At 47.6% G+C, this 24,901-nt stretch overlaps 17 non-coding genes across 17 annotated transcripts; 5 read left to right on the top strand and 12 right to left on the bottom strand.

Moving 5' to 3' along the window:
* Positions 1-15,624: 15,624 nt before the first annotated feature.
* Positions 15,625-15,788, top strand: LOC134899058 (U1 spliceosomal RNA). The gene has a single exon (XR_010172744.1). It is a non-coding gene; the product is annotated as a U1 spliceosomal RNA (small nuclear RNA).
* Positions 15,789-15,940: 152 nt separating this feature from the next.
* LOC134899389 (U1 spliceosomal RNA) lies at positions 15,941-16,102 on the top strand. Its single transcript, XR_010173065.1, has one exon. It is a non-coding gene; the product is annotated as a U1 spliceosomal RNA (small nuclear RNA).
* A 669-nt stretch (positions 16,103-16,771) lies between these two features.
* On the top strand, positions 16,772-16,935 carry LOC134898926 (U1 spliceosomal RNA). Its single transcript, XR_010172615.1, has one exon. It is a non-coding gene; the product is annotated as a U1 spliceosomal RNA (small nuclear RNA).
* Positions 16,936-17,087: 152 nt separating this feature from the next.
* LOC134899596 (U1 spliceosomal RNA) lies at positions 17,088-17,250 on the top strand. The gene has a single exon (XR_010173249.1). It is a non-coding gene; the product is annotated as a U1 spliceosomal RNA (small nuclear RNA).
* A 669-nt stretch (positions 17,251-17,919) lies between these two features.
* LOC134898970 (U1 spliceosomal RNA) lies at positions 17,920-18,083 on the top strand. Its single transcript, XR_010172658.1, has one exon. It is a non-coding gene; the product is annotated as a U1 spliceosomal RNA (small nuclear RNA).
* Positions 18,084-18,440: 357 nt separating this feature from the next.
* LOC134899538 (U1 spliceosomal RNA) lies at positions 18,441-18,603 on the bottom strand. The gene has a single exon (XR_010173210.1). It is a non-coding gene; the product is annotated as a U1 spliceosomal RNA (small nuclear RNA).
* A 152-nt stretch (positions 18,604-18,755) lies between these two features.
* Positions 18,756-18,919, bottom strand: LOC134898969 (U1 spliceosomal RNA). Its single transcript, XR_010172657.1, has one exon. It is a non-coding gene; the product is annotated as a U1 spliceosomal RNA (small nuclear RNA).
* Positions 18,920-19,590: 671 nt separating this feature from the next.
* LOC134899578 (U1 spliceosomal RNA) lies at positions 19,591-19,753 on the bottom strand. Its single transcript, XR_010173232.1, has one exon. It is a non-coding gene; the product is annotated as a U1 spliceosomal RNA (small nuclear RNA).
* A 152-nt stretch (positions 19,754-19,905) lies between these two features.
* LOC134899045 (U1 spliceosomal RNA) lies at positions 19,906-20,069 on the bottom strand. The gene has a single exon (XR_010172731.1). It is a non-coding gene; the product is annotated as a U1 spliceosomal RNA (small nuclear RNA).
* Positions 20,070-20,739: 670 nt separating this feature from the next.
* Positions 20,740-20,902, bottom strand: LOC134899285 (U1 spliceosomal RNA). The gene has a single exon (XR_010172965.1). It is a non-coding gene; the product is annotated as a U1 spliceosomal RNA (small nuclear RNA).
* A 152-nt stretch (positions 20,903-21,054) lies between these two features.
* Positions 21,055-21,218, bottom strand: LOC134899168 (U1 spliceosomal RNA). Its single transcript, XR_010172850.1, has one exon. It is a non-coding gene; the product is annotated as a U1 spliceosomal RNA (small nuclear RNA).
* A 675-nt stretch (positions 21,219-21,893) lies between these two features.
* LOC134899316 (U1 spliceosomal RNA) lies at positions 21,894-22,056 on the bottom strand. The gene has a single exon (XR_010172996.1). It is a non-coding gene; the product is annotated as a U1 spliceosomal RNA (small nuclear RNA).
* A 152-nt stretch (positions 22,057-22,208) lies between these two features.
* On the bottom strand, positions 22,209-22,372 carry LOC134899044 (U1 spliceosomal RNA). Its single transcript, XR_010172730.1, has one exon. It is a non-coding gene; the product is annotated as a U1 spliceosomal RNA (small nuclear RNA).
* A 670-nt stretch (positions 22,373-23,042) lies between these two features.
* LOC134899284 (U1 spliceosomal RNA) lies at positions 23,043-23,205 on the bottom strand. Its single transcript, XR_010172964.1, has one exon. It is a non-coding gene; the product is annotated as a U1 spliceosomal RNA (small nuclear RNA).
* Positions 23,206-23,357: 152 nt separating this feature from the next.
* On the bottom strand, positions 23,358-23,521 carry LOC134899167 (U1 spliceosomal RNA). The gene has a single exon (XR_010172849.1). It is a non-coding gene; the product is annotated as a U1 spliceosomal RNA (small nuclear RNA).
* A 675-nt stretch (positions 23,522-24,196) lies between these two features.
* Positions 24,197-24,359, bottom strand: LOC134899378 (U1 spliceosomal RNA). Its single transcript, XR_010173055.1, has one exon. It is a non-coding gene; the product is annotated as a U1 spliceosomal RNA (small nuclear RNA).
* A 152-nt stretch (positions 24,360-24,511) lies between these two features.
* LOC134898813 (U1 spliceosomal RNA) lies at positions 24,512-24,675 on the bottom strand. Its single transcript, XR_010172503.1, has one exon. It is a non-coding gene; the product is annotated as a U1 spliceosomal RNA (small nuclear RNA).
* Positions 24,676-24,901: the final 226 nt, after the last annotated feature.

The raw sequence follows: 24,901 nt of genomic DNA, 5'->3' as shown, positions 1-24,901 counted from the left end.
CAGGGACACTGTATTGTGCTTATATAGATATATAAAAAACACTAAAAAATCTGTTTGGTTTTAATCATGCATGTTTGATTTGATCCCCTTGGTACAGTTTGAAATCTAGAAGGGTGCATTATTTTACGGATTAGTAGCCCAGGAACGGGTGTATAAATTAATTAATAATAGCGGTGTCCGTGTTTTTACTGTACCTTGAGGATCTGGACAAATATGCATGTTGTCTGTCTGTTGTTGATGTGTTATGTGATTTTATAATAGGAATCCTCTATTCTGCACTGCCTGGCTCTAGTACCCTACGGGTGCATGTCATATGCACTGTATCACTTATAGACGCTATAACTTTAATTATACCCAGTGGATTGATTTGGAATCAAATTCTGATGTGGCTCAGTGGTGTCCGATAAAACGGAACTTTACTTCCTGTTTGCGTTCCATAGGCACACTTCCGGCCGTGCGACATGTGCGTTTCACAGACCGGAAGTGGCCGCTCCAGAGTCCCGGCGGTGCACGATGTGCTATGGTGGCATCCTTTGATGCTCCAGACCAAGCGGACATGAGCCTATTCACCTGTGTCTTGTGTTGGGGGTGAGTTTAGTTTGTTGCATCTTTTTCCCTCATAGGGTTGGGTAATTACACAGTGGAGAAACCTTGTGTCGCTCTCTGATGACATCATATTCGGTTTTGGCGCTATTTTCAAGTGATTGGGGTATTTAGGGCCAGTCAGGCAGAACCAGTGTTGCTGCTGGATGTCTGGATTCATTGTTCACGGTTGGTGGAATTGGTGATCTTTATACAGTACCTCCTGAGGAAGGCCCTTGTTTTGGGCCGAAAGCGCTTGAGGAATTGCTGATCATGTAAAGTATTATCTTCAATAAATGAACATTTGGTAAAATATAAAGAAGTCTGGTGAGTGCCCCCTCTGAATTGCTTTCTCTATATTTGGATGCCTCGGTATCCGGGTTGACACCCCAGCGTATGCATAATTGGAAGATGTGAGTGCAATCATACATTGGATATATATATATATATATATATATATATATATGTATCTATCACAAACATATATGATTCATACATATATCACACACACATACATGATACATACATGAGAAAGACCTGGGATGGTGATGAGGCCCGGGCCCCCTGCTGATGTTGCGTTGAGGAAGGCAGTGTTCCAGGGCGGATGCCAGTCGGGGAGAGCGCCGCGCAGCCCGGGAAAAATACTGCTGAGGAGCTACATCTGGAAGAGCCCCAGGGAGGGAGAGTGTCACATGCCCCATCCTGCGCGGCACACTCTGCAGGCCTGCACATGGGAAGGGAGGTCTCTGGCCACACATACTCACCCTGCTGCTGAAGCCCCGCTGCTGTCCCCATCAGCGCTCTCCAGCGGGGAGCGGGGCCAGGATGAACCTCAACCTGTGAGAACTATCTTCATGATCAAGAGATCTCATATGCAAGATAAGTATATGTTGGGAAAGGGCTGGGGAGGGCGGCTGCTCGGGCACACCCTCGTCAAGTTAAGGAGATTTAACTGAGGAAGCACAAGGGAACTCTCGTCTGGGGACAACAACTGCAGGGAGACCACATCTTTTCAGATGAACATGGGAGGGCGGAAGGCTGCCTAATACTGAAGCACCCTCAGACATTAAACCATATGCAACAACTATTGCAAGCATTCCTGGGGGAAGGTCTGCAGCAGACGGATTTGCATTCGGTGATGTCATCCAAGCAGTGGGCCAAAGTTGGCTGGAACCCTCATCTGTATATGAAAAGAGAAAAGGGGCATGCGGGGCATGGCGGTCTTTGCGGCGCTTGGATAACCCCAAGTTTGCATTAAACACCCCCACCCTCCTTCGGTGTGGGGCTCATGTTGGCCATGCCCAAGCCCCTGAAGCATTCAAGCTGATTTCTTGCAGCAGCTGGGCACTGTAACAGCTTCAGAGCTGCTCTACAAGACAAGTAAAAGGGTGTGGGCCCTGCAGCACCACCGGTAGTTTGCATACACACATATATAGGACAGCATCTCTTATATGCCTCAGGGTCAATAAAATAGTATCCTTGTCTAGGCTATCCATCCCCTCAGATAAGGCATTTGTCCATGCCGCTACAGCACTACACACCCTGGTCGACGCAATTGCCGGTCTGAGTAAGGTACCTGAATGTGTATAAATGGACTTCAGGGTAATCTCCTGTTTGCGGTCAGCACACTCTTTGAGGGTAGCCGTATCCTGGGACGGGAGGGCTACCTTCTTGGATAAGCGTGTTAATGCTTTGTCCACCCTAGGGGAGGATTCCCATCGTAACCTATCCGTTGATGGGAAAGGATACGCCATAAGAATCCTTTTGGAAATCTGCAGTCTTTTATCTGGAGATTTCCAAGCTTTTTCACATAACTCGTTCAGCTCGTGTGAGGGGGGAAAGGTTACCTCAGGCTTCTTTCCCTTGTACATATGTACCCTCTTGTCAGCGACAGGGGGTTACTCTGTGATGTGCAAAACCTTTTTTATTGCCATAATCATAAATCGAATGGATTTTGCCAATTTTGGCTGTAACTTTGCATCATCGTAATCGACACTGGAGTCAGAATCCGTGTCGGTATCTGTGTCAACAAACTGGGATAGTGGGCGCTTATGAGACCCTGACAGTCCCTGCAACATAGGATCAGGCATGGGTTGAGACCCTGACTGTCCCAAAGCTTCTGCCTTGTCTAATCTTTTGTGCAATGAGTTTACACTAGCATTTAAAACATTCCACATATCCATCCAATCAGCTGTCGGCGGAGACACCACATTCATTTGCTCCCGCTCCTCTCTAATATAGCCTTCTTCCTCAGACATGTCGACACACGTGTACCGACACACCACACACACAGGGAATGCTTTTTCTGAAGACAGTTTCCCCACAAGGCCCTTTGGAGAGACAGAGAGGGAGTATGCCAGCACACACCCCAGCGCTATATAACCCAGGAATAAAACAGTAACTTAATGTTTGCCCAGTAGTGCTGCTGTATGTAATTTGCGAATTATGTGCCCCCCCCCCTCTTTTCAACCCTCTTGTCTAACGTGGTATAAGCAGGGTAGAGTCCGGGGAGCTTCCTCTCAGCGGTGCTGTGGAGAAAAAATGGCGCTGGTGAGTGCTGAGGGAGAAGCCCCGCCCCCTCAGAGGCGGGCTTCTGTCCCGCTTAAACTGTAAAATTGGTGGGGGCTCATACATATATACAGTGCCCAGCTGTATATATGCTATATTTTTGCGAAATAGGTTTATATTGCTGCCCAGGGCGCCCCCCCTGCGCCCTGCACCCTTACAGTGACCGGAGTATGTGAGGTGTATGGGAGCAAAGGCACACAGCTGCAGTGCTGTGCGTTACCTCAGTGAAGATCATGAAGTCTTCTGCCGCCTCTGAAGTCTTCTTTTCTTCTCATACTCACCCGGCTTCTATCTTCCGGCTCTGCGAGGGGGACGGAGGCGCGGCTCTGGGACGGACGGTGAGGGTGAGATCCTGCGTACCAATCCCTCTGGAGCTAATGGTGTCCAGTAGCCTAAGAAGCAGGACCTTGCAACTCAGAGAGTAGGGCTGCTTCTCTCCCCTCAGTCCCTCGATGAGGGAGTCTGTTGCCAGCAGTGCTCCCTGAAAATTAAAAACCTAACAAAATACTTTCTGTCAGAAAGCTCAGGAGAGCTCATGAAAAGCACCCAGTCTCCACTGGGCACAGTATCAAACTGAGGTCTGGAGGAGGGGCATAGAGGGAGGAGCCAGTGCACACCCAGAACTAAAGTCTTTCTTAAAGTGCCCATGTCTCCTGCGGAGCCCGTCTATCCCCATGGTCCTTACGGAGTCCCCAGCATCCTCTAGGACTTTAGAGAAAATAGGATTTTAATACCTACTGGTAAATCCTTTTCTCTTAGTCCGTAGAGGATGCTGGGCACCCGTCCCAGTGCGTACTGTGTCTGCAGTTATTAAATGGCCCTTAACTCCAGAACATTTATGTGGAGACAACTTTCCAGACTTGACCATCTTCCTTGGATGTTTTCCCCCTGTGTGACCGCTCCCCAGCCTCGGAGGGTTGCATCCGTGGTCCCTAGGATCCCGTCCTGGATCCCAAACCATCGCCCCTCTAGGTGGTGAGAACTGTGCAGCCACCAATGGAGTGAGATTCTGGTCTTGGAAGACAGGATTATCCTCCGGTGCATGTGTAGGTGGGATCCGGACCACTTGTCCAACAGGTCCCACTGGAACACTCTGGCATGGAGCCTGCCAAACTGAATGGCCTCGTAGGCCGCAACCATCTTCCCCAGCAACCGAATGCATTGATGGATTAACACTCTTGCTGGTTTCAGAATTTGTTTGACCAGACTCTGGATCTCCAGAGCCATTCCACTAGAAGAAAACCTCTTCTGTGTCCAGTATCACTCCCAAAAACAACAACCGCGTCATTAGGACCAACTGCGATTTTGGCAAGTTTAGGAGCCAACCATGTTGTTAAAGAACTGTCAGGGAGAGTAGATGTTTTGCACCAACTGGTACCTGGATCTCACCTTTATCAGGAGATCATCCAAGTACGGGATAATTGTGACTCCTTGCTTGCGAAGGAGAACCATCATTTCCGCCATCACCCTGGTGAAAATCCTCGGAGCCGTGGACAGACCAAACGGCAACGTCTGAAATTGGTAATGACAATCCTGAATTGCAAACCTCAGGTAGCTTGATGCAGTGGCTAAATGGGAACATGTAAGTAGGCATCCTTTATGTCTACCAAAACCAGGAAATCTCCTTTATCCCCCGGACTGGAGATCACTACCCTGAGAGATTCCATCTTGAAATTGAATTTCTTTAGGTAGAAATTAAGGGATTTCAGATTTAAGATTGGTCTGACTGAGCCGTCCGGCTTCGGGACCACGAAGAGGCTTGAATAAAAACCTTCTCCCTGCTGACTAAGACTGATTTGAACAATCGGTGAGGGGGAACTTCTTGAAACCCCAGTTTGTACCCTTGGGACACTATTTGTAAAACCCACGAGTCCAGGTCCGAATGAATCCAGAACTGACTGAAGAGTTTTAGACGTGCCCCCCAGTGGTGGAACTAGCGAGCAGTGGGCCCATGTGCGACAAAATGGCTTGGGCCCCCCCCCCCCCATCCCTTCCCATCCAAGTCCACCCCCTCACCCCTGGAGAGGATCTGGTGAGGGGGGCCTGCTCAGGGAAGTGGATACCTAGCAACAGTGCCGTAACTAGACATTTTAGCAGTGTGTGCAAGAAACTGCATTGGAGCCCCACCCCTGCATGCAAAACAGGGGCAGTGCGCGCTGTAGGCGCGCGCAAAAAAACATAGTGGCGTGGCTTCGTGGTTAAGGGGTGTGGCCACAAAATAATACCAATTCATAAAACGGTGCACAGTAGTCTCCATTATTCAAATTACGCCGCACAGTAGCACCACTACACCAGGTAGAGACCCTTTTACACCTCACGGCGGACAGATTCCTCTTTTTACACATTACAGCAGACAGCGTCCTCTTTTTACACATTACAGCAGACAGCGTCCCCTTTTTACACATTACGGCAGACAGCATCCCCCTTTTTTACACAACGGCAGACAGCGTGCCCTTGTTACACATAGCGGCAGACAGCGTACATTTTTTTCACATAACGGCAGACAGCCTGCCCTTGTTAAACATAGCGGCAGACAGCGTACACTTTTTACACATAACGGCAGACAGCCTGCCCTTGTTAAACATAGCGGCAGACAGCGTACACTTTTTTCACATAACAGCAGTCAGCCTGCCCTTGTTACACATAATGGCAGACATCGTACACTTTTTACACATTACAGCAGACAGCTTGCCCTTGTTACACATTACAGCAGACAGCTTGCCCTTGTTACACATTACAGCAGACAGCTTGCCCTTGTTACACATTATGGCAGACAGCGTGCCCTTGTTACACATTACGGCAGACAGCATCCCCCTTGTTACACATTACGGCAGGCAGATTCCCCCTTGTTACACATTGCGGCAAGCAGATTCCCCCTTTTTACACATTGCGGCAAGCAGCTTCCCCCTTTTTACACATTGCGGCAGGCAGATTCCCCCTTTTTACACATTGCGGCAGGCAGTCCCCCTTTTTACACATAGCTGCAGGCAGATTCCCCCTTTTTACACATAGCGGCAGGCAGATTCCCCCTTTTTACACATTGCGGCAGGCAGTCCCCCTTTTTACACATAGCTGCAGGCAGATTCCCCCTTTTAACACATAGCTGCAGGCAGATTCCCCCCTTTTACACATAGCTGCAGGCAGATTCCCCCTTTTTACACATAGCGGCAGGCAGATTCCCCCTTTTTACACATAGCGGCAGGCAGATTCCCCCTTTTTACACATAGCGGCAGGCAGATTCCCCCTTTTTACACATAGCGGCAGGCAGTCCCAACAAAGAAAGAAAGAGTCGAAAGAAAGAAAGAAAGAAAGAAAGAAAGAAAGAAAGAAAGAAAGAAAGAAAGAAAGAAAGAATTATACTTACCCTCTCCGCTGGCTCAGGCTTCTCGTGCAGCTTGACGATTCCCGGGCAGTAGAGAAGGAGGAGGAGGGAGGTGGAGGAGGGAGCCGCAGCAGCGCTGTCTTATTGGTGGAGGCGCTGCTGCTGCTGCCCCTCTGCTTCACTATAGGCTGTTCTCGGAAGACAGCCTATAGTGAAGCAGAGGGGCAGCAGCAGCAGCGCCTCCACCAGTAACAAAGCGCTGCTGCGGCTCCTTCCTTCAAATCCCTCCTCCTCCTCCTCCTCCCCCCCGTGCCGCTGCTCCTCTCATCTCCAAGCGACCCTCCTCCCTCTTCGTGTGTTACAGAGGCGGCAGCGTGTCTGGTGCTGCGGCTGCTGCCCGTAGTGCCCTGGCCTGATCTGTTCGTTACGACGGGCGGGCGGCGGGAGTCGCAGGACGCATACCTGACGGGAGCGCTGGTGTGCGGCTGCGGCATGATACAATGAGTCATTGTGACTCATTGTAATGCCGGCGGCTGTGGGCCCTTGAGTGCGGCGGGGCCCCAGTGCAATGCACTGCCTGCCCTGCCAGTAGTTTCGCCCCTGGTGCCCCCCACTGGTGTGGGCTCCTGCAAGAGAGCCCCAGCGTCATGCAGTGGATTTGGCAGAAGCAGAGGACTCTGCTCCTGCGATCTTGAAGAGGCTTCTTGGAGTCAGCATCAGCATTCCCTTGGTGAATCCACAATGCCCTCCTATCCGAGACTGCCATGAAATTGGCCCGTGAGCACTTGTGCCCGGTGTAGGATTTTTAAATATGTGTAGTTTACTGTATGCAAGGGTTTAAAACCTTTTAGGAACTGAGATCTAAGGTGTATTACATGTAGTTTAAAAAAAACAAAAAAGGTTTATTTTATGGCAGTAGTTTCCAAACTGGGGTTCTTGCACTGGTAGCATAGTTTGGTGGTCCAGGACCAATTAAAATTATTTATACTTTATTAAATTGGCAAAACCATTCCCTCACAACATAACTGAACCTGAGTATGACATGCTATAAACACAATTTACTTGATTTTATATTTTTTTCTGAATTTCTCAATAAAAAAAACTTTGGCCTAGGGGTGCCGTGAAACAAATTTTGATACTATTTATTTATATAGTGCTCTTTCTCCAACAGGACTTGAGATATGGCTTCTGGAACTGAACACAGGATTCTAAATGTGGCTGTACCAAGGACCTATACAGTGGCATTACAGGTTGAGTATCCCTTATCCAAAATGCTTGGGACCAGAGGAATTTTGGATATCGGATTTTTCTGTATTTTGGAATAATTGCATACCATAACGAGATATTATGGTGATGGGACCTAAATCTAAGCACAGAATGCATTTATGTTTCATATATACCATATACACACAGCCTGAAGGTCATTTTAGCCAATATTTTTTATAACTTTGTGCATTAAACAAAGTGTGTGTACATTCACAGAATTCATTTATGTGTCATATACACCTTATACACACAGTCTGAAGTTCATTTAATACAATATTTTTAATAACTTTGAGTATTAAACAAAGTTTGTGTACACTGAGCCATCAAAAAACAAAGGTTTCACTATCTCAGTCTCACTCAAAAAAGTCCGTATTTCGGAATATTCCGTATTTCGGAATATTTGGATATGGGATACTCAACCTGTATTACTTTTTTCTGCTACTGGTTCTTTACCTATGCAAACAAGCATCTGACTTGCCTTTCCTATTGCTTTGTTACATTGCTCACCTGAAATAGTAATACTTAGATAGCTTTCCTCTTGCCATTATAATGCCCTTAATATTATAGTTAGCCTTTGTATTTTTGAGACGTGTATGATTTTGCATTTTTTGGCATTAAATGTTGCCATGTTCTTGACCATTCCTCTAGTCCAGGGGCGGAACTGCCAGAGACAACGGAGTCAGTTGCCGCCGGGCTCCAGCCCTAAAGGGGCTTCCTCCATTGCCCTCCGGCTGTTACGTGCCCTTCCTACTAAATAGACAAAGGCGCTACCAGCAGGGTCTCGCAGTTTGTACATTCCATGCCGTAACACCCTTCTTTCCACCTTTTTCAAGACCCAGCCCAGCAGCCTCGCCGCTGCCACCACCGCTAGCTGCAGCACTGCCAGCGGTGGGGTGCCCCTGCTTCTTCTCACACCACAGATAGCTGGGCAGCACTGCAACTGCCTGCCTGATTGCTCCGCCCCCTTCCGGCTCCCAAGCACCTCTGCTGCCCAGTGATCCAGGAGCCTGCTGCTAGGAAGAAGTGGCCGAGCTTCAGCAAGCGAGTCTGGACACTGGCGGAGGAAGCCATGATAACCAGATAATGGGGAGTGGAGAGCCAGTTCCAAGGTAATACTTTATACAGCTGGTTGAGATCCTGGTCGGTGGATATGGATTCCAAGAAAACCCTGGAGGTGCTTCCTTTCAAGGGAGACACTCTCTTTGGAGAAGACCTCAATAAGATTGTAGCTGATCTGGCTACTGCTAAAACAGCTTGCCTACCTAGTATGACTCCTACCACGCAGAAGGCTAAAAGTACTTTCCCTTGGCCCTTTCATCCTCAAGGTAAAGCGTACCCAAGGTCAGGCATACCCAAAGCAAGCTCATGCTTCCAGACCTGCCAAGCCCAGACTGAAGCAAGCCTGGGCTGCCCATCAGCCTGCTTCCAAAACGGACAAGCCTGCCGCATGACGGTGCAGGCCTCCCTCTGGGGGATCCCAGGGTGGGGGGCCCGACTTCTAGGTTTGGCATAATTCTAAGCTAGAGAATTCTGTTTGGAGCTCACCTTGTACTTTGTGAAGAAATAATCAGCATTGTGGCTGAGCAGATACATGTAGTGTGTGGCTGCAAACTGCATGGATCTCCTGCGTTGTAATGCTGATACTTTTTTTTTCAAAGTACCAATAGCTTCATATAATGTTCACAATTTTTATGCAGGATCAAATAGCTCAATAGGTAGGGTGTTTGATTAGAATTCAACAGGTTATAGGTTTGAATCCTGGGTATGGTAGTTTGAGATGTGTTATTTAATAAAGTATGTTGTTCTGACTGCCGGCATCCTATCACCTGGGATATCATACTAAATAAATGGAGTTGATCAATTTTTTTTTATTTTTTTTTTAAACCAGGGACAATTTCCAGATACTTTTCTTTATAACTGAGATTGCCCCCTGGAACTTCACATCAGTTGACAACTATGCATGAGTGAGCAGTGCTTGCTCTGGATCTGCCCACCCATTTATGTGCCGTCATAAAAGAAAGCACAACTGACAGTTATCCTGGGCGTACACTACACAATTATCTGTCAGGCTATCTATCCAGTCTGGATGGATGGAATGAAAATCTGGTAATGTATAGGAGCAAATGTCAATTAACCATTTGCTCCCAAACACTAGAAAAGTGGTCAAAAATGGTCATTACACAAATTGGTTAAACCCAAAATTTAACCAATTTGTTTAGGGGACCATTTTTGTCCATTTTCTAGTGTTTGAGAGTAAATCGTTGATGGTCATTTGCTCACATAGATAACCGGATTTCTATTCCAACCAGCCAGTGTTGGAGATATGGTCTGCCAGATTACATAATGCATACCAGAGCCATAACTAGACTTTTTGGTGCCCTGTGACAGATAATTATATGCCCCCCCCCCTCCCCATTTTTGCAATATGGACAAAAGGCGCATGCCTTGTGGGGAAGGGGCATAACAAGATTGGTCTCAGAGAAAGCACATGAGATATGAAGATATATCTAGTATACTTGACACTCAATGGTTTGTGGTATTGCCGGGGTGCCCTCCTTAAATGCATATACAGTCACACATGGCGTGTTTGTGCAAATGGCATATCAGCAGTCAGCACTAACTGGTGACATGCCATTTGTACAAGTAAGCCATGTGTGACTAATATATAAACATACTTTATTAAATAACACCTCAAACTATCATACCCAGGATTCAAACCTATAACCTGTTGAATTCTAATCAAATACCCTACCCATTGAGCTACTTGATCCTGCATCTATTCTAACCTCCAAAAACAGATTCAGTTGCATTTTCCAGCGTGTTTTGTTTGCGCCTTTGCAAATGTCTTACATCGACAAACTTATTCAGTACTATTTTGCAAATAGGGTTACATTGTCGCAACATTGTGTTCCCTAATTGCTTGATTTTTTTAAATGCAACAATTGATAAAGACACCTGATAATTGCTCTGTGGAGTCTTATTTTGTGTCTACTTCTAATCTACATTTAATTCCCTACCTCTAATCAAGGCATTTTTAAATGCTGGGGGCTGCCAGGACGTGAGGCCTACCTAGACTTTAGATCTGAATTTGAATGTACTTGTGAACTAACTTAATTTCCTACTTCTAAATTCATTCCTAAATTCACTACTTACATGAATCCTGTAGTTGGGCATTTTGGGACTTCGATTGTGGGCATTGTTTTGTGTCCAGACCAGCAGCAGGTGGTGTGCATTTGCTGGAAAGGCATCGAAGACCTCCGATATGCTGCATCTCCTGATGTGTGTCTCCCTCAAGTGTCTGTCAGCAAATGCCTGCTAGACACCCCATTCCAAGCTGATTGTGACATCACGGTACATGCATCATAGAACAGGCATGCTAGAACATGGGTCTTCAACCTGCGACCCTCCAGCTGCTGTGGAACTACACATCCCAGCATGCCCTGCCTCAGTTTTAGCATACCTTAATAGCAAAACTGTGGCAGGGCATGCTGGGATGTGTAGTTTCACAGCAGCTGGAGGGCCACAGGATGAAGACCCATGTGCTAGAGCCAAGCCGCAGGTACATTGAATGCTAGCAAGCTGAATATTTAAATCCTTTTTGTTCCGCAGCATTCCAATGTGGAAGATTCCATGGAACCAGAGATCCTTCCATTGAGAAGGACATGCTGCCTGGATGACTACACTGTGCAAATTAAATCACGGAGCCAGTTGGTTTGTGGGTGGCTCTGGTGACTGGGTGGTTGGGTGGGTGGTGTGTCGGAGGTGGAGCACATGCAAATGATTGTGTATCATCCAGCTAGTGAGAGAGAAAACTCATGCAGGAGTGTGCCTGCTTGTCAGTGGGTTATGCACCTTGCCAGACGTCAAATCTACATAGAGCAGCTGGAGGGGACAAGAGCAGGTTTGCAAAATATAGATAGAAGAGCATATATGCTGGCACATTCTCCATGATTGTGTCAGCTTATGTTTTGGTGCACTGCACTTTCCTCCACTAAGTTTTAGCCATTTTTGTTAAGCTCAAGTGTAGTTGCTTCTCGGCCTTTTGGCTGTGATCTTGTATCGTGGTTGAAGGGTCTGCTGGAGGGAGGGATTGTTTTCTTCATTGGCGAAAAACCAAAGATATTCCAGGATGGAAGGCTTGGGAACACTATCCGTTTTTCAGTTGTGGAAGAGCACAGAGGTCGGATTGGACTACATTCTATAGTAAAGGATACCTTTCTATTTATTGCCCCTCCCCTTATATGTGTCTGTGTTACAATAAAGCTTCGGTCTTGTGATTCCCTCACCCTCTTACACTCCACACACATAGCCTTATTAACTGTTGTATTATTGTATAGTTTAAATGTATAGTGCAGTTCATGATTTATAGTGTAGGCTGGCCTGTGCTGTAGTTCTTGAACTGTACTATACCGACAGCATTTGTATTGTGTTTTATCTGTGCTGCAACACAGTACTTATGTGTGTAATGTTTATGTATGTTTTTTTGCTTCTTTATGTCAATAAAGACTGCTTTTTCAATACAATATCTGAAAACAATCAATGTTTATCTTTGATGGCAATAGAAGTGGTATGATATTTGCTGCTTTTGAAAGGCAATATCTGATATGTCCCCTATCTGGGAACCATATATTAAATGGCTTTTCAGAAAAGGGAGATGGTAGAAGAGCTTTCAGTACTTGTAGGACCGATGCACATTTCCTATTCTAGCCTCCAAAAACAGATTCAGTTGCATTTTCCAGCGTGTTTTGGATGCGCCTTTGCAAATGTCTTACATCGACAAACTTATTCAGTACTATTTTGCAAATAGGGTTACATTGTTGCAACATTGTGTTCCCTAATTGCTTGATTTTTTAAATGCAACAATTGATAAAGACACCTGATAACTGCTCTGTGGAGTCTTATTTTGTGTCTACTTTTTATCTACATTGAATTCTCTACCTCTAATCAAGGCATTTTTAAGTGCTGGGGGCTGCCAGGACGTGAGGCCTACCTAGACTTTAGATCTGAATTTGAATGTACTTGTGAACTAACTTAATTTCCTACTTCTAAATTCATTCCTAAATTCACTACTTACATGAATCCTGTAGTTGGGCATTTTGGGACTTCGATTGTGGGCATTGTTTTGTCTCCAGACCAGCAGCAGGTGGTGTGCATTTGCTGGAAAGGCATCGAAGACCTCCGATATGCTTCATCTCCTGATGTGTGTCTCCCTCAAGTGGCTGTCAGCAAATGCCTGCTAGACACCCCATACCAAGCTGATTGTGACATCACGGTACATGCATCATAGAACAGGCATGCTAGAACATGGGTCTTCAACCTGCGACCCTCCAGCTGCTGTGGAACTACACATCCCAGCATGCCCTGCCTCAGTTTTAGCATACCTTAATAGCAAAACTGTGGCAGGGCATGCTGGGATGTGTAGTTTCACAGCAGCTGGAGGGCCACAGGATGAAGACCCATGTGCTAAAGCCAAGCCGCAGGTACATTGAATGCTAGCAAGCTGAATATTTAAATCCTTTTTATTCCGCAGCATTCCAATGTGGAAGATTCCATGGAACCAGAGATCCTTCCATTGAGAAGGACATGCTGCCTGGATGACTACACTGTGCAAATTAAATCACGGAGCCAGTTGGCTTGTGGGTGGCTCTGGTCACTGGGTGGTTGGGTGGGTGGTGTGTCGGAGGTGGAGCACATGCAAATGATTGTGTATCATCCAGCTAGTGAGAGAGAAAACTCATGCAGGAGTGTGCCTGCTTGTCAGTGGGTTATGCACCTTTCCAGACGTCAAATCTACATGGAGCAGCTGGAGAGGACAAGAGCAGGTTTGCAAAATATAGACAGAAGAGCTCTCCAGCCTAGTTTGCTGTCTGTTTCCACTTCTCTTTTCTTGAGCCGCTCCCTTCTATGCCCTTGCGCACTATCCTGACTTCTCCCATCTGCTTACTTTGTGCCTTCCAACGCACAATGCGAATTACAGGTAGTGCTGCAGGGCCCACACCCTTTTACTTGCCATACAGAGCAGCTCTGGAGCTGTTACAGTGCCCAGCTTCTGCAAGAAATCAGCTTGAATGCTTCAGGGGCTGGGGCATAGCCAACATGAGCCCCACACCGAAGGAGGGTGGAGGTGTTTAATGCAAACTATAGGTCATCCAAGCGCCGCAAAAGGCCGCCATGCCCTGCACGCCCCTTTTCTCTTTTCATATGCAGACGAGGGTTGAAGCCAACTTTGACCCACTGCTTGGATGACATCACCATATGCAAATCCATCTGCTGCAGGCCTTCCCGCAGGAATGCTTGCACTAGTTGTTGCATTTGGTTTGTTGTTTGGGGGTGCTTCAGTGTTAGGCAGCCTTCTGCCCTCCCATGTTCATCTGAAAATATGTGTTCTCCCTGCAGTTGTTGTCCCCAGATGAGAGTTCCCTTGTGCTGCCTAATGATTTTGAATTGAAGTGGTTCATGTAGGTGCTATTTTAATCTGATTTTATATATGCATTTTAGTATATTTTTTTTTTTGCTTTACCATATTTATCTTTTTATTCTAGAACCACTATTTGTCTGATCAGTTATTTAATATTGGAACCAGTAGATATAAGGTGGATTTTATATGTTAATTAAACACTTTTAATTGACTGTATAGAAGTCTACGCCAGCTTATCTCTGATTACGGACATTGGAATAGAAGTATACTGAAGAGAGATGAGCGTTGTGCGGCAAGTTGTCATGACAACGGACTCCAAGACGACGTAACCGGAAGTGACGTATCGCTAGACCTAGCGACTACGAGAAAAAGATCTAGGACTCCGGAGGCGGAAGTGACGGAGTGGGAGTTCAGGTTGCTATGGTAACCCGGCGGTTTCCGAACATGACGCCAGGTGGAATCAATTTGGAATCTGGCTGTGATTTGCTATTTAAATCTGGATGTGTGGTGCAGTGAGTATTCAGCCTCGAAAAAGACTCCAGGAATAGGAGTTGAAACGCGTCGGCGTATTCCATCTGTGACTGGCATTTACGGTGGTCTGCACTTCTAAGAACCAGAGGACTTTCCAGCTCCAGCCCGGGCGGTTTTGGGATTTAAAAGAACTTGTTTGAGAACTTTTTTGGGTTCTCAAACCCTCTGGTAATTGCTCTGCATATCTCTTTGTGGCTGTCACATTTTGGAGAATCATTCTGCACATTTTTACCCTACCTGTTTATTGTGTTATGTCCATGTTCCCCGATATGTGTCATTAAAAAACTTTATTGCACATGTGGTTCCCCTCTCCCCTCTGTTTTACATGCTACTACATTGAGAGGAGGAGGAGTGAGGAGTAAGAACCTGGACTTTCACGGTGACCTTAAGGGTTGTATGTTTTGTTTTTTTATTGCATGCAAGCACTTTATGCATTCATTTATGCACTGTTACTAGGTGCCTGTTGGTACCCGCAGCCTAATTTGTTTATTGTTCATTCATTTCTGGTGCTCTGGAGAGGCACTTATCCTGGTTGCGGGGGCTATTGTGCAGCCTTGTTTTAGACTGCGCGACACGTGGATAAAACTAGACAGATTCTTTGTTATACATTCCCTGCATACCCCTTTTCTCTTTTCATATGCAGATGAGGGTTCCAGCCAACTTTGGCCCACTGCTTGGATGACATCACTGTATGCAAATACATCTTCTGCAGACCTTCCCCCAGGAATGCTTGTACTAGTTGTTGCATTTGGTTTGTTGTTTGGGGGTGCTTCAGTATTAGGCAGCCTTCTGCCCTCCCATGTTCATCTGAAAATATGTGTTCTCCCTGCAGTTGTTGTCCCCAGATGAGAGTTCCCTTGTGCTGCCTCAGTTGAATCTCCTTTACTTGACAGAGATGTGCCTGAGCAGCGGCCCTCCCCAGCTCTATCCCCAAATCATACTTATTTTGCATAGGAGATACCATGGTAATGAAGACTGTTATCCCAGGGTGAGGTTCATTCATTGCATTCTGGGTATGCTGACCCCTGTGATTTCCCCAAATGTGGGAAACTTGACTGCATTATTTGTGGTAGTGGGGGACTGTGTTTGTGCTTTCCTCTGGTCAGCTCTGGTAAAAGTCAGATTTCTTTGTCTCAGATCTTCCTCTAGCCTTGTTCTTCTTTCGAGAGTTCCCTTGTGCTGACTCAGTTGGATCTCCTTCACTTGACAGGGAAGTGCCCGAGCAGCGACCCTACCCAGCTCTAGCCCAACTCCTACTTACCTGCCAGGTGAGATACTATGATCATGAAGGTGTTCTCCCAGGGCAAGGCTCACCCATTGCACTCTGGGTGTGCTGCTCTTGCGATTTCCCCAAATGTGGGAAACTTGACTGCATAATTTGTGTTTCCCCTGGTCGGCTCTCGTATAATTCAGATCTCTTTGTCTCAGGTCTCTCTCCAGCCTAGTTTGCTGTCTGTTTCCACTTCTAAATTCTTGAGCCGCTCCCTTCTATGCCCTTGCGCACTATTATGACCTCTCCTGTCTGCTTACTTTGTGCCTTCCAACGTCAATGCAAACTACAGGTAGTGCTGCAGGGCCCACACCCTTTTACATGCTTTACAGAGCAGCTCTGGAGCTGTTACAGTGCCCAGCTGCTGCAAGAAATCAGCATGAATGCTTCAGGGGCTGGGGCATAGCCAACATGAGCCCCACACCGAAGGAGGGTGGAGGTGTTTAATGTGAATTAGGGGTCATCCAAGCGCCGCAAAAGGCCGCCATGCCCTGCACATCCCTTTTTTCTTTTCATATGCAGACGAGGGTTGAAGCCAACTTTGACCCACTGCTTGGATGACATCACCATATGCAAATCCATCTGCTGCAGGCCTTCCACAGGAATGCTTGCACTAGTTGTTGCATTTGGTTTGTTGTTTGGGGGTGCTTCAGTATTAGGCAGCCTTCTGCCCTCCCATGTTCATCTGAAAATATGTGTTCTCCCTGCAGTTGTTGTCCCCAGATGAGAGTTCCCTTGTGCTGCCTCAGTTGAATCTCCTTTACTTGACAGAGATGTGCCTGAGCAGCGGCCCTCCCCAGCTCTATCCCAAATCATACTTATTTTGCATAGGAGATACCATGGTCATGAAGATTGTTCTCCCAGGTTGAGGTTCATTCATTGCATTCTGGGTATGCTGACCCCTGTGATTTCCCCAAATGTGGGAAACTTGACTGCATTATTTGTGGTAGTGGGGGACTGTGTTTGTGCTTTCCTCTGGTCAGCTCTGGTAAAAGTCAGATTTCTTTGTCTCAGATCTTCCTCTAGCCTTGTTCTTCTTTCGAGAGTTCCCTTGTGCTGCCTCAGTTGGATCTCCTTCACTTGACAGGGGGGTGCCCGAGCAGCGACCCTCCCCAGCTCTAGCCCAACTCCTACTTACCTGCCAGGTGAGATACTATGATCATGTAGGTGCTTCTCCCAGGGCAAGGCTCACCCATCGCACTCTGGGTGTGCTGCCCCTGTGATTTCTCCAAATGTGGGAAACTTGACTGCATAATTTGTGTTTCCCCTGGTCGGCTCTCGTATAATTCAGATGTCTTTGTCTCAGGTCTCTCTCCAGCCTAGTTTGCTGTCTGTTTCCACTTCTCTTTTCTTGAGCCGCTCCCTTCTATGCCCTTGCGCACTATCCTGACTTCTCCCGTCTGCTTACTTTGTGCCTTCCAACGCACAATGCGAACTACAGGTAGTGCTGCAGGGCCCACACCCTTTTACTTGCCTTACAGAGCAGCTCTGGAGCTGTTACAGTGCCCAGCTGCTGCAAGAAATCAGCTTGAATGCTTCAGGGGCTGGGGCATAGCCAACATGAGCCCTACACCGAAGGAGGGTGGAGGTGTTTAATGCGAACTAGGGGTCATCCAAGCGCCGCAAAAGGCCGCCATGCCCTGCACGCCCCTCTTCTCTATTCATATGCAGATGAGGGTTGAAGCCAACTTTGACCCACTGCTTGGATGACATCACCATATGCAAATCCATCTGCTGCAGGCCTTCCCCCAGGAATGCTTGCACTAGTTGTTGCATTTGGTTTGTTGTTTGGGGGTGCTTCAGTATTAGGCAGCCTTCTGCCCTCCCATGTTCAACTGAAAATGTGTTCTCCCTGCAGTTGTTGTCCCCAGATGAGAGTTCCCTTGTGCTGCCTCAGTTGAATCTCCTTTACTTGACAGAGATGTGCCTGAGCAGCGGCCCTCCCCAGCTCTATCCCAAATCATACTTATTTTGCATAGGAGATACCATGGTCATGAAGATTGTTTTCCCAGGGTGAGGTTCATTCATTGCATTCTGGGTATGCTGACCCCTGTGATTTCCCCAAATGTGGGAAACTGGACTGCATTATTTGTGGTAGTGAGGGACTGTGTTTGTGCTTTCCTCTGGTCAGCTCTGGTAAAAGTCAGATTTCTTTGTCTCAGATCTTCCTCAAGCCTTGTTCTTCTTTCGAGTTGCTCCCTCGGTGTGGGGCTCATGATGGCTATGCCCCAGCCCCTGAAGCATTCAAGCTGATTTCTTGCAGCAGCTGGGCACTGTAACAGCTCCAAAGCTGCTCTGTAAGGCAAGTAAAAGGGTGTGGGCCCTGCAGCACTACCTGTAGTTTGCATTGTGCGTTGGAAGGCACAAAGTAAGCAGACAGGAGAAGTCAGGATAGTGCGCAAGGGCATAGAAGGGAGCAACTCAAGAAAAGAGAAGTGGAAACAGACTGCAAATTAGGCTGGAGAGAGACCTGAGACAAAGAGATCTGAATTATACGAGAGCCGACCAGGTGAAACACAAATTATGCAGTCAAGTGTCCAACATTTGGGGAAACCGCAGGAGTAGCACACCCAGAGTGCAATGGGTGAGCCTTGCCCTGGGAGAAGCACCTTCATGATCATAGTATCTCACCTGGCAGGTAAGTAGGAGTTGGGCTAGAGCTGGGGAGGGTCGCTGCTCGGGCACCCCCCTGTCAAGTGAAGGAGATCCAACTGAGGCAGCACAAGAGAACTCTCGAAAGAAGAACAAGGCTAGAGGAAGATCTGAGACAAAGAAATCTGACTTTTACCAGAGCTGACCAGAGGAAAGCACAAACACAGTCCCTCACTACCACAAATAATGCAGTCCAGTTTCCCACATTTGGGGAAATCACAGGGGTCAGCATACCCAGAATGCAATGAATGAACCTCACCCTGGGAAAACAATCTTCATGACCATGGTATCTCCTATGCAAAATAAGTATAATTTGGGATAGAGCTGGGGAGGGCCGCTGCTCAGGCACATCTCTGTCAAGTAAAGGAGATTCAACTGAGGCAGCACAAGGGAACTCTCATCTGGGGACAACAACTGCAGGGAGAACACATATTTTCAGATGAACATGGGAGGGCAGAAGGCTGCCTAATACTGAAGCACCCCCAAACAACAAACCAAATGCAACAACTAGTGCAAGCATTCCTGGGGGAAGGCCTGCAGCAGATGGATTTGCATATGGTGATGTCATCCAAGCAGTGGGTCAAAGTTGGCTTCAACCCTCATCTGCATATGAATAGAGAAGAGGGGCGTGCAGGGCATGGCGGCCTTTTGCGGCGCTTGGATGACCCCTAGTTCGCATTAAACACCTCCACCCTCCTTCGGTGTGGGGCTCATGTTGGCTATGCCCCAGCCCCTGAAGCATTCAAGCTGATTTCTTGCAGCAGCTGGGCACTGTAACAGCTCCAGAGCTGCTCTGTAAGGCAAGTAAAAGGGTGTGGGCCCTGCAGCACTACCTGTAGTTCGCATTGTGCGTTGGAAGGCACAAAGTAAGCAGACGGGAGAAGTCAGGATAGTGCGCAAGGGCATAGAAGGGAGCGGCTCAAGAAAAGAGAAGTGGAAACAGACAGCAAACTAGGCTGGAGAGAGACCTGAGACAAAGACATCTGAATTATACGAGAGCCGACCAGGGGAAACACAAATTATGCAGTCAAGTTTCCCACATTTTGGGAAATCACAGGGGCAGCACACCCAGAGTGCGATGGGTGAGCCTTGCCCTGGGAGAAGCACCTACATGATCATAGTATCTCACCTGGCAGGTAAGTAGGAGTTGGGCTAGAGCTGGGGAGGGTCGCTGCTCGGGCACCCCCCTGTCAAGTGAAGGAGATCCAACTGAGGCAGCACAAGGGAACTCTCGAAAGAAGAACAAGGCTAGAGGAAGATCTGAGACAAAGAAATCTGACTTTTACCAGAGCTGACCAGAGGAAAGCACAAACACAGTCCCCCACTACCACAAATAATGCAGTCAAGTTTCCCACATTTGGGGAAATCACAGGGGTCAGCATACCCAGAATGCAATGAATGAACCTCAATCTGGGAGAACAATCTTCATGACCATGGTATCTCCTATGCAAAATAAGTATGATTTGGGATAGAGCTGGGGAGGGCCGCTGCTCAGGCACATCTCTGTCAAGTAAAGGAGATTCAACTGAGGCAGCACAAGGGAACTCTCATCTGCGGACAACAACTGCAGGGAGAACACATATTTTCAGATGAACATGGGAGGGCAGAAGGCTGCCTAATACTGAAGCACCCCCAAACAACAAACCAAATGCAACAACTAGTGCAAGCATTCCTGGGGGAAGGCCTGCAGCAGATGGATTTGCATATGGTGATGTCATCCAAGCAGTGGGTCAAAGTTGGCTTCAACCCTCGTCTGCATATGAAAAGAAAAAAGGGATGTGCAGGGCATGGCGGCCTTTTGCGGTGCTTGGATGACCCCTAATTCACATTAAACACCTCCACCCTCCTTCGGTGTGGTGCTCATGTTGGCTATGCCCCAGCCCCTGAAGCATTCAAGCTGATTTCTTGCAGCAGCTGGGCACTGTAACAGCTCCAGAGCTGCTCTGTAAAGCATGTAAAAGGGTGTGGGCCCTGCAGCACTACCTGTAGTTTGCATTGACGTTGGAAGGCACAAAGTAAGCAGACAGGAGAGGTCATAATAGTGCGCAAGGGCATAGAAGGGAGCGGCTCAAGAAAAGAGAAGTGGAAACAGACAGCAAACTAGGCTGGAGAGAGACCTGAGACAAAGAGATCTGAATTATACGAGAGCCGACCAGGGGAAACACAAATTATGCAGTCAAGTTTCCCACATTTGGGGAAATCGCAAGAGCAGCACACCCAGAGTGCAATGGGTGAGCCTTGCCCTGGGAGAAGCACCTTCATGATCATAGTATCTCACCTGGCAGGTAAGTAGGAGTTGGGCTAGAGCTGGGTAGGGTCGCTGCTCGGGCACTTCCCTGTCAAGTGAAGGAGATCCAACTGAGTCAGCACAAGGGAACTCTCGAAAGAAGAACAAGGCTAGAGGAAGATCTGAGACAAATAAATCTGACTTTTACCAGAGCTGACCAGAGGAAAGCACAAACACAGTCCCCCACTACCACAAATAATGAAGTCGAGTTTCCCACATTTGGGGAAATCACAGGGGTCAGCATACCCAGAATGCAATGAATGAACCTCACCCTGGGATAACAGTCTTCATTACCATGATATCTCCTATGCAAAATAAGTATGATTTGGGATAGGGCTGGGGAGGGCCGCTGCTCAGGCACATCTCTGTCAAGTAAAGGAGATTCAACTGAGGCAGCACAAGGGAACTCTCATCTGGGGACAACAACTGCAGGGAGAACACATATTTTCAGATGAACATGGGAGGGCAGAAGGCTGCCTAATACTGAAGCACCCCCAAACAACAAACCAAATGCAACAACTAGTACAAGCATTCCTGGGGGAAGGTCTGCAGAAGACGGATTTGCATACAGTGATGTCATCCAAGCAGTGGGCCAAAGTTGGCTGGAACCCTCATCTGCATATGAAAAGAGAAAAGGGGTATGCAGGGAATGGCGGCTTTTTGCGGCGCTTAGATGACCCTTAGTTCGCATTAAACACCCCCACCCTCCTTCGGTGTGGGGCTCATGTTGGCAATGCCCCAGCCCCTGAAGCATTCAAGCTGATTTCTTGCAGCAGCTTGGCACTGTAACAGCTCCAGAGCTGCTCTGTAATGCAAGTAAAAGTTTGTGGGCCCTGCAGCACTACCTGTAGTTTGCATTGTGCATTGGAAGGCACAAAGTAAGCAGACAGGAGGAGAAGTCAGGATAGTGCACAAGGGTATAGAAGGGAGGGGCTCAAAAAAAAAAGAAGTGGAAACAGACTGCAAACTAGGCTGGAGAGAGACCTGAGACAAAGAGATCTGAATTATATGAAAGCCAACCAGTGGAAACACAAATTATGCAGTCAAGTTTCCCACATTTGGGGAAATCACAGGGGCAGCACACCCAGAGTGCAATGGGTGAGCCTTGCCCTGGGAGAAGCACCTTCATGATCATAGTATCTCACCTGGCAGGTAAGTAGGAGTTGGGCTAGAGCTGGGGAGGGTCGCTGCTCGGGCACCCCCCTGTCAAGTGAAGGAGATCCAACTGAGGCAGCACAAGGGAACTCTCGAAAGAAGAACAAGGCTAGAGGAAGATCTGAGACAAAGAAATCTGACTTTTACCAGAGCTGACCAGAGGAAAGCACAAACACAGTCCCCCACTACCACAAATAATGCAGTCAAGTTTCCCACATTTGGGGAAATCACAGGGGTCAGCATACCCAGAATGCAATGAATGAACCTCAATCTGGGAGAACAATCTTCATGACCATGGTATCTCCTATGCAAAATAAGTATGATTTGGGATAGAGCTGGGGAGGGCCGCTGCTCAGGCACATCTCTGTCAAGTAAAGGAGATTCAACTGAGGCAGCACAAGGGAACTCTCATCTGCGGACAACAACTGCAGGGAGAACACATATTTTCAGATGAACATGGGAGGGCAGAAGGCTGCCTAATACTGAAGCACCCCCAAACAACAAACCAAATGCAACAACTAGTGCAAGCATTCCTGGGGGAAGGCCTGCAGCAGATGGATTTGCATATGGTGATGTCATCCAAGCAGTGGGTCAAAGTTGGCTTCAACCCTCGTCTGCATATGAAAAGAAAAAAGGGATGTGCAGGGCATGGCGGCCTTTTGCGGCGCTTGGATGACCCCTAATTCACATTAAACACCTCCACCCTCCTTCGGTGTGGTGCTCATGTTGGCTATGCCCCAGCCCCTGAAGCATTCAAGCTGATTTCTTGCAGCAGCTGGGCACTGTAACAGCTCCAGAGCTGCTCTGTAAAGCATGTAAAAGGGTGTGGGCCCTGCAGCACTACCTGTAGTTTGCATTGACGTTGGAAGGCACAAAGTAAGCAGACAGGAGAGGTCATAATAGTGCGCAAGGGCATAGAAGGGAGCGGCTCAAGAAAAGAGAAGTGGAAACAGACAGCAAACTAGGCTGGAGAGAGACCTGAGACAAAGAGATCTGAATTATACGAGAGCCGACCAGGGGAAACACAAATTATGCAGTCAAGTTTCCCACATTTGGGGAAATCGCAAGAGCAGCACACCCAGAGTGCAATGGGTGAGCCTTGCCCTGGGAGAAGCACCTTCATGATCATAGTATCTCACCTGGCAGGTAAGTAGGAGTTGGGCTAGAGCTGGGTAGGGTCGCTGCTCGGGCACTTCCCTGTCAAGTGAAGGAGATCCAACTGAGTCAGCACAAGGGAACTCTCGAAAGAAGAACAAGGCTAGAGGAAGATCTGAGACAAATAAATCTGACTTTTACCAGAGCTGACCAGAGGAAAGCACAAACACAGTCCCCCACTACCACAAATAATGAAGTCGAGTTTCCCACATTTGGGGAAATCACAGGGGTCAGCATACCCAGAATGCAATGAATGAACCTCACCCTGGGATAACAGTCTTCATTACCATGATATCTCCTATGCAAAATAAGTATGATTTGGGATAGGGCTGGGGAGGGCCGCTGCTCAGGCACATCTCTGTCAAGTAAAGGAGATTCAACTGAGGCAGCACAAGGGAACTCTCATCTGGGGACAACAACTGCAGGGAGAACACATATTTTCAGATGAACATGGGAGGGCAGAAGGCTGCCTAATACTGAAGCACCCCCAAACAACAAACCAAATGCAACAACTAGTACAAGCATTCCTGGGGGAAGGTCTGCAGAAGACGGATTTGCATACAGTGATGTCATCCAAGCAGTGGGCCAAAGTTGGCTGGAACCCTCATCTGCATATGAAAAGAGAAAAGGGGTATGCAGGGAATGGCGGCTTTTTGCGGCGCTTAGATGACCCTTAGTTCGCATTAAACACCCCCACCCTCCTTCGGTGTGGGGCTCATGTTGGCAATGCCCCAGCCCCTGAAGCATTCAAGCTGATTTCTTGCAGCAGCTTGGCACTGTAACAGCTCCAGAGCTGCTCTGTAATGCAAGTAAAAGTTTGTGGGCCCTGCAGCACTACCTGTAGTTTGCATTGTGCATTGGAAGGCACAAAGTAAGCAGACAGGAGGAGAAGTCAGGATAGTGCACAAGGGTATAGAAGGGAGGGGCTCAAAAAAAAAAGAAGTGGAAACAGACTGCAAACTAGGCTGGAGAGAGACCTGAGACAAAGAGATCTGAATTATATGAAAGCCAACCAGTGGAAACACAAATTATGCAGTCAAGTTTCCCACATTTGGGGAAATCACAAGGGCAGCACACCCAGAGTGCAATGGGTGAGCCTTGCCCTGGGAGAAGCACCTTCATGATCATAGTATCTCACCTGGCAGGTAAGTAGGAGTTGGGCTAGAGCTGGGGAGGGTCGCTGCTTGGGCACCCCCCTGTCAAGTAAAGGAGATCCAACTGAGGCAGCACAAGGGAACTCTCGAAAGAAGAACAAGGCTAGAGGAAGATCTGAGACAAAGAAATCTGACTTTTACCAGAGCTGACCAGAGGAAAGCACAAACACAGTCCCCCACTACCACAAATAATGCAGTCAAGTTTCCCACATTTGGGGAAATCACAGGGGTCAGCATACCCAGAATGCAATGAATGAACCTCACCCTGGGAGAACAATCTTCATGACCATGGTATCTCCTATGCAAAATAAGTATGATTTGGGATAGGGCTGGGGAGGGCCGATGCTCAGGCACATCTCTGTCAAGTAAAGAAGATTCAACTGAGGCAGCACAAGGGAACTCTCATCTGGGGACAACAACTGCAGGGAGAACACATATTTTCAGATGAACATGGGAGGGCAGAAGGCTGCCTAATACTGAAGCACCCCCAAACAACAAACCAAATGCAACAACTAGTGCAAGCATTCCTGGGGGAAGGCCT

Source organism: Pseudophryne corroboree, chromosome 3, assembly GCF_028390025.1.
Source record: "Pseudophryne corroboree isolate aPseCor3 chromosome 3, aPseCor3.hap2, whole genome shotgun sequence".
NCBI lineage: Eukaryota > Metazoa > Chordata > Amphibia > Anura > Myobatrachidae > Pseudophryne > Pseudophryne corroboree.
This window is presented reverse-complemented; position numbering and strand designations above follow the sequence as displayed.